We start from the raw sequence: 13,941 nt of genomic DNA on the forward strand, positions 1-13,941 counted from the left end.
TAAGCTTCCTTGGTGACCTTTCAGCAACAATTCATTTGCTTTGTGAGAATGTCTCCCGATTCATAATGATGGATCAGGTCTTTTAATTGGTCACCTTTTTTGGGCAATAAGCAACTCCATTGGCCAGTGAATTTTCAATTGCCTCGCAAAGTTCCATCCAGTTTTCACCTTTTACGAAGGTAATCATAGACCTGTCTGAGCTGTAATTTGTGTCCACGACTTGGATAAAAATGAATGAAAGTTTGAGCTGTAGCTGACAACTCAGTGATTGTTCCTGTTCAGGATCTCATTTTACATAAGAATTTGCCTTAAACCAGGTCGAATCATTGGCCCATCGAGCTCAGTATTGTCTGCACCAGCCTTTCCTTTTTTTTAATAATAATATTTATTCAGAGTTTAAGAGTTACAAAAAGAAAAAAGAACAATACAAAACACAAAAAGGAGAATATAACAACAACAGAAAAAACAAAAAAAAATGAAAAATACATTCACTTAAAAAATAAAAAGAACTGATTAAACCTTTACATAACTTTCTTCCTTTACTTGTTTCCTAGACCTCCTCTCACCTCCCAATTTTGTATTCTAATTCAAATCGTTACTTCAGCAAATCCTTCCAACCTTATTTTCATTTAAGTAATTTAATATAATATATTGTAATTTAACGTCCTCTCTTTCGTCAATTTCATCAACTCATTTTTACTTAGTCCTTTATATCATTTCTACCAAAACCACCTAATTTTCTTTTTCCAACATCTTTCTAACAGTCCTTAATTTTACAATATTTTTGAAGATATACTTTAATTTTTTTCCAATCTTCTTCCACTGACTCTTCTCCTTGGTCCCGGATTCTGCCAGTCATCTCAGCCAATTCCATATAGTCCATCACTTTCGTCTGCCATTCTTCTCGGGTGGGTAATTCTTGTGTCTTCCTGCACCAGCCTTTCCCAACATGGTACCTTCCAGATGTTTTGGACTACTACAGCATGGCTAATTCTAAGAGATGATGGGAGTTGTAGTCTAAAACATCTGGAGGGCACCATGTTGGGGAAAGCTGAATTGCACTGTCAGTGTTTCTTCAGAATTTCAGACACAGAGAGAGGTTTTTCCGAATACTAACTAGAGATGCCAAAACAAAATTTAAAAATTCCTTCCAGTAGCACCTTAGAGACCACCTAAGTTTGTTATTGGTATGAGCTTTCATGTGCATGCACACTTCTTCAGATACACTGAAACAGAAGTCACCAGACCCTTCTATATAGTGAGAGGGTGGGGAGGGGTATTACTCAGAAGGGTCGTGGGAAAGGGTGATTGGCTGATAGGTGTGGTAAACCTGTTGACGACTGTTAACAACTGCAATTGGTCTTACAGGAAAAAGCAAGGGGTGAGATGGCTAAAGATGGCTATAGAGATGCTAGGGATTGAAGCAGATCTTCTGGGTCTTCTCCACACAAAGCATGTGCTCCACCATGAAGCTCCACCATGAAGCTATGATTCTGACTCCAAGCCAGAGAATAACTTGTGTGGGAAATCTGCAATTCGCACTGCAGATGCACATTTCAAATTTGCATGTCGAACCAAGGTAATTAGGAACTTCAGTAACATCTCTAAGTCTGTAGCAACAAGAGAGTAGGGGGCATGAAGACAATTTTTCAATTGTCCTTAACCAAAAATGGTTTTATGACTACTACGGAAAGGCTGAAAACAAATACTGATGTTACATGATATGGAATTCAACTTAGGTCATTGTTGTCCACTGAATACTCCTTTACCAAATGCAAAGAATCAGACGGTGACTTTTATCATATGTGGTGGACTTGTGATAAAGTAAAAACATTTTGGGAATTGATCTATAATGAACTAAAAAAGATGTTTAGATGCACCTTCCCCCAAAAACCGGAAGCATTTTTGCTAGGTTTGATGGGTGAGGAAATTACGAAGATAGACCAAAGACTATTTATGTACGCCACAGTGGCAGCAAGAACTTTATGGGCCCCAAAGTGAAAGTTACAGGAGGTACCTACCATTGCAGAGTGGGAGGCGAAGATGATGGACTTTGCAGAACTGGCCAGACTGACTTGCAGGATTTGAGACCAGGACAACCAGAAATTCCAAAGGGACTGGAGTGAATTTATTGTATATTTGAATAATAATTGCAAAAATTTGAAGACACCAGCAGGATTGAAATAAATCCTACAATGTGGACAATAGGTTGAAGATTTAAATTGCGCAATTGGATTTGAAATGGAAAACCTGCTGAAAGGAAGGAGGGAAGTCGTATGCTTGGCAGAGCAGAGAGTTTTTGTGCTTGGTATTGTAATGCTGCAATGCTGAAAATGTTGTTTAAGAAGGAAAATAATAAAAAATATATTTAAATGAATACTCCTTTACCAAAAGTGAAAACCTTCCTAAGTGATGGACTGCAACTGACCGTTTTTTGAACATGGACAGTAATTATCAACTCCAAGCACAGCTGTTCAGCATTATGCTGCTACAGAATTTCTACTTTTCCCTCCATCGCATCCCATCTGAGTTCAATAAATGACAGATTTGGAGGCTAGAGAGCATCATACATATATATTAACATGCTATTGAGCTTCTTCAATGAATAGCATTTAACCATCTGGAAAACCCTTTAAATTACCGATCCATGACAAAAAACGGGCTGATCAAAAATGAAGAAAGGGAAGATTGAATACCTGCAGAGACAGGAAGACATCTTAGGAGGGGGGGGGAGCCAATTTGGTGAATGGGGAAACATATTCAGATCTCAGGGATGGGGTACAATAAACATTGCAAAGCCTGCCGAGCAAATTTTAGGTTTGAAACAAGAACAAATTTATTTAAGAAAATAAAAATAATGAGGAGCATCTCAGAAGATTATACTGCCCTTGATGAAACCAGGGGTGGCCAGCTGGCTGTCCCTGAAGCAATTTTGTTCTATATCTACATGTGTGACTTGCAGCATATCATTGCAGGGCACCCTAAACCCCTAATATGTTTGATCCTTTTCATCGTGTGCAGGGCTTCTGCTGATGGGATTTGTTAGGCGAACCCTGCCCTTAATAGTTATGCAGGTGCCTAGAGAGGAGAAATGCAAAAGGCAACCACATCCTCTGTGCAAATAAGTGTGCAGGTGTGTAGACATTTAAAAGCATAAGAGAGCCTGCTGGTTCAGGCCCCTAATTGTGGTTTCCAGCAACTGATATTCAGAAGCATTACTGCCTCTGACTATTTACATGGGTTAAAAAACCAACAATGTGTGACCTTTCAAACATCACCCATTCCCCATATAATTATAACTAATTGCAGTGAAGTGTTGCAGAGTTGCATGCTAAAGAAATACAGTGTGGCCTTTGAGCAACAGCAGCTGCATTTGTGAAAAATACCAGTGCAGAGATGCCTCGCAGATGAAAGGGTTTGCACCGCAAACACTTGTGTGCTTCTAACAGGCATCTATAGCCCAACTAGGGTTTTTAGGTACTTGTATACAGCTTTTAAAAGGACGCGGGTGGCGCTGTGGTCTAAACCATTGAGCCTTGGGCTAGCCGATCAGAAGGTCAGCAGTTCGAATCCCCACAACGGGGTGAGCTCCCGTTGCTCAGTCCCAGCTCCTGCCAACCTAGCAGTTCGAAAGCACCTCAAAGTGCAAGTAGATAAATAGATACCACTCCGGCGGCAAGGTAAACGGCGTTTCCATGCGCTGCTCTGGTTCGCCAGAAGCGGCTTAGTCATGCTGGCCACATGACCCAGAAGCTGTCTGAAGACAAACGCCGGCTCCCTCGGCCAGTAAAGCGAGATGAGCGCCGCAACCCCAGAGTCGTCCATGACTAGACTTAACGGCCAGGGGTCCCTTTACCTTTTATATAGCTTTTAAGGGTGTTGTTTCTCACAACGATATAAAGACCATTTTGAATGATCATATCTTAGTTTAATAACCCAAGTTTTAAACAAAGCTTTTGTCCACATTCTATATGCAGCCACTTCAATCCTCCCTTTACATGTTGTTGTTGTTGTTTAGTCATTTAGTCGTGTCCGACTCTCCGTGACCCCATGGACCAGTGCACGCCAGGCACTCCTGTCTTCCACTGCCTCCTGCAGCTTGATCAAACTCATGTTCGTAGCTTCGAGAACATTGTCTAACCATCTTGTCCTCTGTCATCCCCTTCTCCTTGTGCCCTCAATCTTTCCCGGGGAGCTAAATAAGGAAGGCTATCATTAATTATAGTTTCCCATTTCATCCGAACCAGGAAACTATGGTTAAAAGCTTTAGAGCAAGCCAGGCTATTAAACTTGTGGTCTGAAGTTGGTTTAATATGATCCTGACTTGTTCCAAAGCCATTAAGTGTCGCTTCCCAGCTCAGACTATATGGGAAGCTATAATTAATGGAAGACTTCCTGGTTTGCTAGTTGAATAGAGCAAAGAGGCTTATTGCATGCAGTCCAAAGGCTTGCTGATATTTATCCAAACATACACACAAGAATCCTGATAACTTTACCCCTCACTGAACTATTATTCCTAGAACACTTGACAAACTACAGTTTCCAGGATTCCATGTACTTTAAAATTTGGTGTGTAGCAGCCAGATGAACAGCAAGGAATAGGATGTGCAGGAACAATCAGGTCTGTGTTTGATGTTCCTTAAAATTTCTAAAGACTGTAGCCACATTCGTGCCATGCATTCAAAGCACTCTGAAACCACTTTCAGCAGCCATGGCTTCCCCCAAAGAATTCTGGGAGCTGTAGTTTGTTAAGTGTGCAGAGAGCTGTTAGGAGACCCCTATGTCCCTCACACAGCTACAGTTCCCAGAGTGGTTCAATAATATGCGCAGTGTGCATGTAGCCTGTGTTACCGCTCAAGAACCACAGAGAAGAATCCCCATACTACTTACTTCTTTCTTTCAAACTGAAAACCATTTCCCTCCCCCTGTGAAGATACTTTAGCCTCAGGGCCTGACCTTCGATAGTTGATCCCGTCTCTCATCTTTTTCTGGTTAACGGCGGTGGGAAGGGAAGAATGATGTGTTTTGTAGTGTGTGCTTTCAAGCCATGTGGTCACAGTTTCTCCTCTGTAGCCAGTCCTAGTCTGGGCCCAAGTCCTGGAAATCAGGGTCAGACCTTTAAAGGCTTTCCCACCCTCCATGTTTACACTGGTAAGCGTCTCCCAGCTCGGTATTCTGAGAGATACCCGGATTGTTTTCCCCATGTTTATTTATCTAAGCTGATTGACATGACACAGCATAAGAGTAAGTTATGAAATGGTTATGAGGCAATTGCAGGGCACCTCAGCAGGGATCTTGGCCTCATTAGGATTCCCATCCATGTTCCTGCACAGGGGGCAATTTGTCATTGCTGCAAGAAGTTATTGAACCTTTTTTTTAACAAATGCAAGCTTTTCTCCTGAGCTAATTCGGGCAGCTAATTGACATTACCTGGGTAATGAGCTTAGGTAATTGTATATTAATCATTCATTATTATTGTTATGACTGTCAATTGATTCGATGTTCGGTCTAACTTTTTGAGTTAAATAACTCTGATTTTAATTGTAATGTTTGATCAGCAAGTCACCAGCTATTCAACTAATAAATGTTTCTTGGCTGTTGCATAATGCCTGGTATCAATCAGGGCTATTTACCTCTATTTTAATGCAAACAAATATGTTCATTAAGTGAGAGCAAAATGAAAAAACTGGAAGATCTGGCTGTAAAAACGAGTTACTAGGTTGCGCTCCATTTCCCCCCAGTCCAGGTGAACAAGGAAGTTTACACACTGGGTAAGTCGTACTCATGTAGCACCCTGCTTGTGGTTAACGCTTAGCTGGAATGAAATATTCAACGCAGCAATAGAGAAATTAAAATAGTAATTTATTTGTCAGACAAATAAATATGAGGCACAGTGGTATATGGTTACCAAGCTCTGGCCTGGCCTCTTGCCATTCTGGCCAGCACTTATATTTCCTTAATCCAGCCCCCTTGCTCCTCCTGTGGCTGCCTCTGTCCAATCAGCCTGGTTGAAATTCCTATTGGCTGTTTGCTAGAACCAATCACAAAAGATACACCCATTTCCTCTTGCCCTTTTATGGAAATCAAAAAGCTATATATTCTTCTATCTATAAATGACAAATAAGTAGTAATATATCTTACATGTGTCTCAACAAGGAATCTTAATTACCAGCTCACCTCTTGCCCTCCTTGCCCTATTGCCTTCCAAAACAGATGATTAATCTTGAATTTTTATCTTAAACGTATGTCAAGGATTTTGAGTTCACATCAACATTGAGAGATCTCCTTCATTTGAAGGTTTCTAAACAAAAGGCCTGACAACCATATATCAGGAGTGCTCGATGGCGTCTCCTGTCTGACAAGGGGGGGCTGGTGCCTGATGGCCCCTGTGATCTCTTCCAACTATATGAAATAAGAATCTAGCATTTCTTAAATCCTTTGCATAATTATATTTAAACTAATATATTTAATACATAAATAACCTTTTAAAAGGAAAAGAAATCTTAAAAGGATCTTAGTTTAAGAAAGAAACAGCTTTAGAAAAGACTTCCCAAAAATGTTCTGTTTCTGCCAGCCAGACCAGTTGCTTTTTCACTGCTCTTGACCTTTTTAACCTTAGGAAGAAGATATGGCTCATTTTACTATTTATCCACCCTTAATTTGTAGGGTCAGTGTAACCTTGGCTGTCAGCCTGTAATTCCCTTTTTACGACTTTGAGAATTGTTTTCTGCTATAAATCAGGGGGGGGCCCTTGTCTAGGAGTAAAAACATTTTGCCAAGGTTTTTTAGGCAGCTGGTCTTCTGCCTGGCATAAAACATTTTAAGCTCATTTTTAAAATACAAGCCCTGATTAAACATATAAGCTTTAATAAAAATGCAAGCTTATGATTAGATGCCTCACTCAGAGTAGACTCATTAAATTTGATGTGCATAAGTTCAAGGCCACTGATTTCAGTAGGTCTAAAGGTAAAGGTAAGGGACCCCTGACCATTAAGTCCAGTCATGGCCGACTCTGGGGTTGCGCGCTCATCTCGCTTTATTGGCTGAGGGAGCTGGCATACAGCTTCCAGATCATGTGGCCAGCATGACTAAGCATGGAAATGCCATTTACCTTCCCGCAGGAGCGGTACCTATTTATCTACTTGCACTTTGATGTGCTTTCGAACTGTTAGGTTGGCAGGAGCAGGGACCGAGCAACGGGAGCTCACCCCGTTGCGGGGATTCAAACTGCCGACCTTCTGATCAGCAAGTCCTAGGCTCTGTGGTTTAACCCACAGCGCCACCCGCATCCCTCCTTCAGTAGGTCTACTCTGATTTAAATGGATACAATCAAAACCAGCCTTAGGGTCAAACAATACATGATGGTAAATGTGTCGCTAGACACACACACACCATGGCAACCACACATCTAGTTCCTCCGTTCTGTTCTGTTCCAGCATACACTGTTATTCTGATGTCACAATGTCCTGCATCTCCCCATCTCCACTGATGCAGAGCAGGGGTAAATAAACACAGGGCAGTGTGACGCCATAGCACCACACTGCAAGATCCCATGCTTTGCATGCAAAAAGGCCCAGGCTCAATCCCTGGCCTGGAAGGTCGTTTGCCTGGAAAGTTGCCACCTGTCAATGCAGACAGTATTGAGCTGGATAGATCAATGGGCCAACAGTCTTAATTCAATTTAAGTCAATTTCCTTTATGCTCCTCAATGTGATGGAAGTTATATATTTGCCCTTATGTCTAATTTAGCCATGATTGACTTATTGATCGTGATTCAGCTGGTTGTACCGAATGCGCTGTTGCTTTCCAGCTGTTCCCTGTCCCAAGACCAAGCTGCATACACCACATAAGTCTTGTGTGTGCTTTTAAAAGGCAGTTTGGCAGATGTCAAGCATTCTATAGGACTATTGGTTAGGTTTAGGTTTATTAAATGTATGTATCACTTCTTACTAAAAAAGCAAATTACAATCCACTACTAATAATACCCACTGTTTCTGGCAAAATAACAGGGAAAACAACCTCTGCCTGGCACTGAAACAATGACAAGGGCAGCACCAGGTTAGCTTTCCTGGGAAGAACGTTCTGGAAACAGGGAGCTATTAAAATCCATTTAGGGTTTCTCTTGATCATATCTCCTATATGGAAGGAAGCTCTATTGAAAGCACTTGGTTTTGTTTCCTTGTAGTGCAGTTAGGACCAGGGCATGGCATACTAAAACTACAGCCAGTGTGGTGTAGTGGTTAAGAGCGGTAGTCTCGTAATCTGGTGAACCAGGTTGGCTTCCCCGCTTCTCCACATGCAGCTGCTGGGTGACCTTGGGCCAGTCACACTTCTCTGAAGTCTCTCAGCCCCACTCACCTCACAGAGTGTTTGTTGTGGGGGAGGAAGGGAAGGAGAATGTTAGCCGCTTTGAGACTCCTTCGGGTAGTGATAAAGCGGAATATCAAATCCAAACTCTTCTTCTTCTTTTACAGTACTATGACTTCAAATAAATTTCAGAGTGAGGATTTGTTCACCCCCACTACATGCCATTTCGAAATGGCTTTGAAATAACAAACAATGCTGAATCCCCCCCCCAACAGACTTGAGCCTTCCTTTCTGTACAGCTGCACAACCCTGCTCCATGTGGAGACTGGCATTGTATCTGGGTTGGCATTTCCCATTCCAAAGCAACTGCGAGTTGCATCAGCTGCGGTTAGCAAGATGGTCAATCTGCTCCTGAGACTAAACCAAGTAATGAAAAGCAGATAGTCTTCCCATTGTGAAGGTTTTTCATAAGTCTGCCTTTAAGTCACTTACGGCAGACTCAATAGACTGAGCCACACTTATATCTCATGGTTGGTAGGTTCACTCTCCTTGTATTTCCCCCTTAATTTCCCTACTTTTAGAATCTTTCCCAGTAAATTCCTTGTTTGGTTTTTTAATAGGTCTTTTGATCATATTTCTTAGAAGATAATTCTTCTGGGTTGTCATAAAGGCTGAGGAGAGTTATTATAGCTGACAAGATGTTCCGCTGGGGACAAATGTTCTTCATTAAGCTGAAGTTCAATTTTCTGCTTATAAACACAACCTTCCTGCAGACTGTGCTTACATGGAAACAACCTTATTTTCATATAGGGGTACCTTTACTTGAGAAGCCCACAGGGTGCTTGGGTGATTTGGCAGTTTTCTCATAAGTATTTCATTTTTCATATCCTTTTATAATTTTAGAAATATCCCTTCTTCAGATGTTTTCTTTGTTCCTAGTCCTAAACTCTCACGTTTCCTTCCATTGAAACCATCCCTGTGGAGGCATGACCAGGCATGAATAGCAGCACCGGACAAAAGAGGAAGAGGGAGTTGCAGAGATGAGTAATAGTGCAGATTTATACAAACAACATCCATAGGTATTTATTTCCTTATTCAGTAGCAAATGACAGGTTGGAGAGCTGGTCTCACCGGACCTCAGGTTGCCTGCACTACTGCTGCATTCAAGGGAGGCACAAGGTGATATTGAGATTGGCATGGGGCAAACACACTGGTGGAAGCACCAGATCGGCTCCAGCAGATTGTATCAGCTGGCATTTGGGAAGCACCACACAATGCGCTTTGCAAGACCTGTGCTTAGCACTTCCTTAACACCAGGCATAGGGCTGGCAAAGCTGCTTTCTGCAAGGATCCAGCAGGTTCCACTTATCAGCTGATGGGTGGCGCTGTCAACCCTTCTTTCTGCAGGGAGCGGCTGTTCAGTTGAGCTCCCCACAGGGCATCTGGTTTGAGGGGCCTGTGGTTTGGGGGAAATAGCCTCACAGTCCTAACTGGGACCTGTGTTGTACCAAATTAGTCTGGAGGTTCCTTATTTGTTCATCTTTAAGATGCCTATGGTGTTTGCCCTCCTAGGTGTGTGACATCATACTGGGTCATAAGGAAAGGGTTATCTAAGTGTAAAAAGGATTAACCATTGGAACCCAAGGGGAGGAGTTAGAGTTAGAGTTGTTAAAAAGTCAGTCTGGAGTTAGAGAAGGGAGAGGGAGGATAAGTCTGTGGGTTTGGCTAGTTTGATGTGAGAGAGTGAGAGAATCTGTTAAGAGGAGTCAGTCAAACAGTTGGGATAATCAGTTAAAAGGTATTAGGAAGGTATAGGCCGATAAAGAAACTAAGGCTAAGAAACTGACAAGAAAAATTATCTGAAACCATCAACTTGTTAATGCTTATAAAATAAACTTGTTTATTTGGTTTATTGTTAACAACTGTCTGGACTCAGTGCGTACCCAAGAGAAACAGGTTGGTGGCAGCGATGGAAGCGATCACAGTGGTGGCACAGGGATCAATAGGCCGTCAAACGTCCGGGGACCCTGTGTGATCGCCACAATGCCATGAGACTCTTCATTGCTCTTGCATGGATTTGCAAATTTAACATTACCATGCAGGGGTCTACAAAAGGGTCCATGTTCTGTGGGTCATTTTATATCGACTGTTTCTAGTGTAGGAAATGCCAGACCTCCAGAAACAGTATCTATGCACAACTGACTTTGGAGTATCTTCCAGGGAATCACTGTTAGAACCAAACCTTCCAAATATAGCTCTAAAAGACTGACAGGTTGACCGATGAAAGGTTCTTTGAGAGAATGTAATGCATTTTCTCATTCTATCCATTCAAGGAGTAGCCTGTGGGGTCAAACAAGAGATGCTGCTGGACCATCGCAGCAGGGTTGGAGGGTAAGGAAGAGGGAGATGAGTGGGTGGCCCAAGCAGGCAGTTGGCACAAGTGGGCAGCACAGACATCCCAAGTGAGTGGCATGAGCAACCCAGGTAAGCGACATAGGTGGGTAACCCAGGTGAGCTGCGATGGAATGGTCATGACACACCAGGACAGCTTCTCAGCAACTATCTTGCTCTGCCACCATTTCTCCTCCTTGCCCTCCACTATTAAGGCAGAAGTGGCATCATCAGAGACAGGCAGGCCATATGAATAGGGATGAGTATGAGGCCTAAGATGTGGGGCAGTTTGGGTGAGCTGTAAGAGGAGGGGATGACAAGGTCTTAAGGGGGTTAAGAGTGGCAAGTAGAGCCAGCAGGAGTGCAGTCGCTAGTTCTAAATATTCTGTGTTTTGGCAAACCTTGGATTTCTCATAAGCTTGCTGATGCCTGCCTGCCTGCCTGCCTGCCTGCCTGCCTGCCTGCCTCTCTCTCTCTCTCTCTCTCTCTCTCTCTCTCTCTCTCTGTGTGTGTGTGTGTGTGTGTTACTATTTGACTACATGAGCAATGGCACTCAGAGCCTGGTCATCAGCAGTAGAGGAAATTATTATTTCTCCACAGGTTGGGAGGACTTGTCTGTTAATTCTTAATACAAATATACACCAGATGCTTAAGCACGGGATATAAATGCAGCAGCTGTGATCACTTGAGGCTTCAAGAAAGCAATTGAAGTATTTTTGAGAAGTATCCCTGTCTACCTTGGATAAATATTAACAATTGCAGTCATCCATCTGATTTTCTCATGGTTGTAAAGATGACCATAAGTATGTGAACAATGAGTCAGGGGATGGAAAAGGAGGAAGTTCCTCCATTAGTAAAATAATAGATAAATTACAGGAACTGTCTGCAAAGAAATATTTCTGGTTATAATTGAGCAGTGGGAACGAATGGAATAGACTAACTTTCACCAACCTGGGGCTCTCCAGATAATGAACTACAACTCCCATCATCCCTCACTATTGGCTGTGCTGGCTGGGGCTGATGGGAGTTGCAATCCTAAACATCTAAAGGGCACCGAGTTGGCAAAGGCTGGTTTAGACTGGTCTAACTTGATAAGAGACAGCTTCCTGTGGCCATGAATAGGACAAAATTGTACCAGGAGCTACCTCCTAGAAAAAAACCACATAGCTGCAGCGGTAAAAGAGACCCCACACTTGCCAAACCATTCATTTTTAGTAGATACTTTGGTATGAAATGAAATTGCCCATTCCCATTCCCCAAATTACCCCCAGTCTGCACATTAATGGGCCAAACACTTTTTCATCCAGGGCTTGAATGCCAGGCCCTACATGATTTGGATTAAGCTTTGCATAAATGAATAGCTAATTAAAACAACCACCAAGGATAAACATGATGGAACAGGACTATCTTGGGTCATCATCTATTTAAGGCATGGTACTATCAATATTGGGACGCGGGTGGCGCTGTGGGTTAAACCACAGAGCCTAGGACTTGCCGATCAGAAGGTCGGCGGTTTGAATCCCCGCGATGGGGTGAGCTCCCGTTGCTCGGTCCCTGCTCCTGCCAACCTAGCAGTTCGAAAGCACGAAGTACAAGTAGATAAATAGGTACCGCTCCGGCGGGAAGGTAAACGGCGTTTCCGTGCGCTGCTCTGGTTCACCAGAAGTGGCTTAGTCTTGCTGGCCACATGATCTGGAAGCTGTACGCTGGCTCCCTCGGCCAATAAAGCGAGATGAGCGCCGCAACCCCAGAGTCGGTCACGACTGGACCTAATGGTCAGGGGTCCCTTTACCTTTACTTACTATCAATATTTACAAGTCTATCATTAAGATCAGTCCAATTTTTTCTAAAACAATTCTTAACCGACCACCAGCAGATATGAGAGCTTGATAACAAGCAGGACAAGAAGATGCAAATTAGTATTTAATGAGGGGAAGGGCTGCAGCTCATTTGTAGAGCACATGCTTTGGATGCAGAAGGTCCCAGGTTCAATCTCTGGTTAGGGCTGGAAATGTCCTCTGTCCAAAACCCTGGAGAGCCACTGCCTGTCCTTGTCGACAGTACTGGGCTAGATGGACCCAATGGTATAGCAGTATAAGCTTCAGCTGTCAGTGGTGTCAGAGCAGGCAAAGGGCCGGGTGCCTGATGGTCTCTAGGAGGACCTGGTCTGCTCTGCAGTCAGCTGGAAGGTCTAACCAGCTTCCCGTCTCAGAATTTTCTCACCCTGCAGGAAAGCTGTCACACCTTCAGCTGCAGTTTCCAGCCCAGTAACCCCGTGGCCTATTTATTTCAATGAGCTTGTTAACCAGAAAGCGATCTGAAGAACCATGGATATCTGGAAACGGTTAGGCTTTCAGATGACGCTGTTGGGAATTTAATATAGAAGGAGAGATGCTAGAAATAAAAGAACCTCAAAGCATAGCCAATTTCACTGTGTGAAGGCTAAAAGCAGATGAAAAAATTGCTGGCACAAAAAATATGGAATGATATCATGACAGATGAGGAACTGAGGTAACTGCCAGTGTGTTGCCATGGACTGGCTGGATACAGAGGGGTGTTGGGAGGTTCGAGCCAAGAAACCCCCAAGGGAGGAAGACTTAGAGCCAGGGGATTGGTGGTGGGACAGTGAGGAGTGGCCGGAGTGGGAAAAGGGAGCAGAATAGGAGGAGGAGGTGTTGGAAGCTGAATGTAACAGGGTGTAGTGAGGCTATGCGGAGGGCTGTCCAGAATTCAAGGCAGAACTGGAGGCTGGAGAGATGGGGGCCAAGAGGCAGAGTGGAGGCAGGCTGTGGAAGAAGCCAGGGACTCTCCCCTTCCTGCTGTGGCCAGCTCCCCTCTCCAGAAGAGGAATGAAGAGGGGGGAGCAGAGACAGACAACATGGAGAAATCTCAGGTTGCTTGGGAAAGACCTGGGAGAGGAGAAGACTTAGGGAGCTTTGGGAAGGTGGGGATCTTCAGTCCTCGCAACTGCCTCACTAGGAAAGACCTGCTGGGAAGAGTTTGTGGATAGAGCTGTTTTGCTTCTTGGAATAGAGAGTTAACTTCACTGACACTCTGTGAAGCATTGCTGACTTGCTCCCGACTCCCGCCTTGACATCTGTCTAGTGGCTATCCTCTTAGACATTTTGCCATGCTGTTCAGGGTAGAAGGAAAACACAAGCAGTTGCGAAAAACTCAGGGTACTGGTAGAAACTGATGGTTGCAAAACTTGTATAAGGACAAAAGCATCCCATCTTCCTTTGC

General features: G+C 43.4%; 1 protein-coding gene and 1 long non-coding RNA gene across 3 annotated transcripts in view; both read left to right on the forward strand.

Moving 5' to 3' along the window:
* The first annotated feature begins 1,506 nt into the window (after positions 1-1,506).
* The window catches only part of OTOS (otospiralin), a 28,164-nt gene continuing 15,729 nt past the window's right edge, over positions 1,507-13,941 (forward strand). The window contains exon 1 of one of the 2 annotated variants that reach the window (XM_079975958.1): positions 1,507-1,579. The gene's annotated coding sequence lies outside the window, so the exon portion shown is untranslated. Of the gene's footprint in view, positions 1,580-7,557; positions 9,387-13,941 lie in introns of those variants that run through there. The other variant, XM_079975959.1, reaches the window with a different exon arrangement.
* On the forward strand, positions 5,531-7,356 carry LOC307215631. Its single transcript, XR_013838599.1, has 3 exons — positions 5,531-5,786; positions 6,906-6,958; positions 7,304-7,356. It is a non-coding gene; the product is annotated as an uncharacterized lncRNA (long non-coding RNA).

Source organism: Podarcis cretensis (assembly GCF_951804945.1).
Source record: "Podarcis cretensis genome assembly, chromosome: 5".
In the NCBI taxonomy this organism is placed as follows: domain Eukaryota; kingdom Metazoa; phylum Chordata; class Lepidosauria; order Squamata; family Lacertidae; genus Podarcis; species Podarcis cretensis.